Source organism: Gavialis gangeticus, unplaced genomic scaffold, assembly GCF_001723915.1.
Source record: "Gavialis gangeticus isolate Ggan-Ray unplaced genomic scaffold, GavGan_comp1, whole genome shotgun sequence".
In the NCBI taxonomy this organism is placed as follows: Eukaryota; Metazoa; Chordata; order Crocodylia; family Gavialidae; genus Gavialis; species Gavialis gangeticus.
This window is the reverse complement of record NW_017729022.1, coordinates 126,245,478-126,249,523: the sequence shown is the minus strand read 5'-3', so window position 1 is coordinate 126,249,523 and position 4,046 is coordinate 126,245,478. Positions and strand designations below refer to the sequence as shown.

At 51.0% G+C, this 4,046-nt stretch overlaps 1 long non-coding RNA gene across 1 annotated transcript in view; it reads left to right on the top strand.

Annotated features, from left to right (window-relative positions):
- Positions 1-3,446: 3,446 nt before the first annotated feature.
- LOC109297063 overlaps positions 3,447-4,046 on the top strand; it is a 21,217-nt gene continuing 20,617 nt past the window's right edge. The window contains exon 1 of the long non-coding RNA XR_002097183.1: positions 3,447-3,557. This is a non-coding gene — a long non-coding RNA (uncharacterized LOC109297063). The remainder of the gene's footprint in view (positions 3,558-4,046) is intronic.

Here is a 4,046-nt window from a genome sequence, read left to right as displayed (position 1 = left end):
CTGGTGTCTGGAGCAGTCCTTGCCGCACGAGGGCTCCCTCCGGCACCTGAGCCTGCCCTCCCTGGGGCCTTCTGACTCACAGGGAAACGCCAGGGCAGTCTCCAGCTTCTTCCCCTAGTTCTGCATCCCCTCCCTTGCTGTGGTCACCCAGCCACACAGGGCTTGTAGCAAGGTCCCCTCATAGGCAACTCCTCTCTTGTGCCTGCCCTGGCAGGGCTCCAAGGGGCCGCGAGGGAGGGAGGATGCACTGCTTCTCTCCCGTGCAGCCTCTCACTGCTGCCTCTGCAAGGCTCTGCCAGGGGCTGTCTGAGGCACAATGGTGGTGAGGTCCTTTCCGTGGCCTCCAGCCTGTCGCTCTTCCCCTCTGTTCTTTCTCTGGGGGAAAACTGCTCTCCCCCTTTTAAACAAGCCCCCTCAGCCAATCCCAGGCCAGGGCTCTTCCCGGGCTTTTGCTAAGGTCCCTCATTCCTGGGGTTACATCACTCCTCCCAGCAGCGACGTGTAGGGGGTGCACGGGCACCCCCTGAGAGTGCCGGTGCACCCCGTGACTGGCTGCGCTCGCCGCTTGGGGGGGGCGGAGGGAACAGGTGGGAGCACCGGTGCCCCCCCCACAAGCGCCAGCAGGTGGCTGCAGCCGCTCCCAGAAGCGGTCGCAGCCACTCCCGGAAGCAGCTGGAGTGATCGGCCACAGCAATCCACCGGCGCAGGATCAGTCATGGGTCTGCCCCCCCAGGCAGCGAGATTCGCCCTCCCCCTCGGTCAGCAGGATCGGCCGCGGGGGACCCCCCGACTAAGGTGGCATCAGTCACCCATGACTCCTCCCACTACAAAAAGGGCTACCTCCAGGGCAGCTTCACTTGCCCTCAGGGCAGACAGTGTCTCTACTGGGACAAGCTCTGTCTCTTCACACTGTCCTTCTGCAGGGCAGCCTTTCCTATCCTTTCAGTTAAGTACAATTTGAATGCTGCTACACCAACTTTCTGGACGTATGAGGAGCCTCACTGACTGGATACGTGGCTCCATGCACCATCACATTGGTGTGCAGGGTGACTCCACAGCTGGATCTGGCATGTGGAGTTGGGCTGGTGTATGGGGTTGGCCTGCAGCTGGATCCAGCATGCCATACTGGGCCAAGCTGGGCTAGCACCTAAGGTCAGATCTGCAGATGGGCCCTACACACCAACACACACTGGATCAGGCCTGCATACTGCCCCTTCCTGTGGTAACCTGCCCTGTAAGGCTGGATATTTTGGGCACCACTGATGTGAAGAGATTGTCACGGTCCCTTCGGTCTCATGACTGTCTAGTCAGATCTTCTGCATCAGAATTTCATCTGCTACATGGGAAGGAATAATCCCTCCCTACTGCATAGTAGTGAGAGCTATGAAACAGAATAATTTGTGGTTGGACTCAGGTCACCCAGTCTCAAAGGAAAGCTTCCAAATGGGGAGGATTTTACCGCAGCTCTTGGCAATCTGTTCCAGTAGTTAATCACCATCACTACTAAAAGTTATGTTTCATTTCCAGTTTGAAACTTCTGTTTCCAGCCACTGGATCTTGTTATGTCTTTGTCTTTGAGGTTAAAGAGAATATTAATTCCTGGATTAATAGACAGAGTATAAATTTACTAAGGGAAAAAATGTTTATTCATGCTATGACAAAATTCAGCAAGCTAATCTCTCTCTCTCTCTAAAAAGAGGACAGAAGAGTGAGTGAAAAATGAGCAGTCTTATTCAACTGTTGTAATGAAAAACTGAAGATCATAAGCAGATGATTCTCATGGCTTATTCCTGTAAGGATTAGTTTAAAGGAAAGGGGCCTCTAGGAGAAAAAGAAAAAGAGGTTGCCTCAAGATGGCCTTTAAGGGCACTTGCACATGTGATAATGTTGCCATGTACACATAACAAAAATTCCCCTTTGTGTGGCTGAATGGCATCACACTTTACATGTATGTGAGTTTTTAGGGGTTTAAGATTAGTTCTCATTGTTACGAACTAAACTACATCCCAGTGGGCCCCCCACCAGTGGGCCGCTACCTTCCACATTGGGCACTCCTACTCCTTGGCCGGCGCTCGTGGTGGGGGCATTGGTGCTCCTGCCTGCCTGCTGCCCGTCACCTGGGCAGGGAGCGCAGCCAGTCAGGGGGTGCACCAGAGCTCTCAGGGAGTGCACATGCACCCTTGTGGACCCCCTACACCTCGCCACTGGTCCGACAGTTGCAAATTGCAACTATGTGACCATAAATCTATCACATGTACATGGTAATTCACTGAATTACATGTACTAAGACCACCGGGTGTTGCTACAATTTTTTGTGCAGAGAGACTCCTTGTCCAACAGGTATCGCTACAATTTGCAGGTATTTACAGGTAATTTGCAGTGTAATTTGCAGGTATTTGTGTGCAATGAATGTTTTAGCACACCAGGTGTGGCTGCAGAGCCCAACATGAATCAATCTTTTGCTGACCTCTTTTTCTTACTTCACTAAATAAATAGTTCAAAGAAACTTTCTTGTGGTTGTCCTCTCCTATTTCACTGTACTGACAGCTGGGTCTTCTAGGGTGTGTTGGGGAGATGAAGATCCAGGTGGGTGAGCTATGCCAGGCATCCAGGAGCACAGCAGAAACCAGTAAAATCACAGTCCCAGGTGTCCAGAGTCTCCAAGCACCCCCATTTTACATCATATCCAGGCTCTGAGCAGAACAATGCAAAGGCCAAACGCTGCATTGAGGGTTGGTTGGCAAATGTGGGTGTGAGTTCTTCATGCTCACTTTTTTTAATAGGTCCCATTAGTAGCACAGCCAGAGCTATGCCAGGCACTGGGGTGCAAGAGCCAACCAGTAAAATTTCAGTCTCAAGTGTCCCAAGTCTCCAAGCACCCCCTTCTTACATGAGACATGGTCAGCTGGAAAAAAGGGGGCACTGAGAAGAATAATGAAATTGCTGAACCCCGAATTAAGGGCTGGTTGGCAAATGCGGGTGTGAGTTTCCCAAGACCACTTTCTTGAATAGGTCCCATTAGCACATCCAAAGCTATGCCAGGCATTGACTTGCCAGAGGCAACCAGTAAAACCTCAGTCCCAGGTCTCCAAGCACTCTCTTTTAGCATGGGATGCATTCAGTGGAAAGAAAAGGGGACACTGAGAAGAACAATGAAATGGCCAAACCCTGAATTAAGGGTTGCTTGGCACATGTGGGTGTGAGATCCCTGAGCCCATTATTTTCAGTAGGTCCCATTAGCACATCCAGAGCTAGAAGCAAGCACCCTCTTTTTAACATGAGATGCGTTCAGCCCTAAAAAAGGGGGTGCTGAGCAGAACGCTGCAATGGCTGAACCCTGAATTAAGGGTTGGCTGGCTGATGTGGGTGTCAGGTCCCCGTGCCCTATTTTTGAATAAGTCACACGAGGCGATCCAGAGCTATGCCAGGCATTGAGGCGTCAACAGCAGAGCAGGTCATCTCTGATCCTGTTGTGTGTGTTCTGCTCTGTGCATTTAACACCTCATAGGAGTATAATGGGCCCCCAAAGTTCACTGAGCATTCTCCTTTGGGAGACAGTGTAGAAGTTTTTGGTCAAACAGCCTAGAAGAAAACATGCACCAACCCAGAGAAAATCCAGCCACCCACCTCAGCCATGGCTGTGGGTGAGGGGCACTGGCAGTGCCAGGGGGCTGGGGGTCAGGAGTGAGGGGCACCAGCATTGCCTGGGGGCCAGGGGACTGTGGGTCACAAGTAAGGGGCACCAGCAGGGCCAGGGGTCTGGAGGTCAGGACTGAGGGTCAGCAGCGGGGTGGGGAGGAGAGGGTGTGTGTATGTGTGTAGTACATTCTTCTCTTTGGCATTTCAATTATTCTTTGCTTTTTATGTCTTAACAAATAGGCTCACAAATTCCAAAAAAGAGAACAAAAATAAAATGAAAGGGGAAAAAAATATTCTTTGCATTTAACTGTCTCTGTGTTTATAAGAGCTCAACAAATATGGAAGGGAATTAAACTACATGGTCCATATCCTCAGCTGCTATAAAGATGCTTTTCTGTTCATTTCTC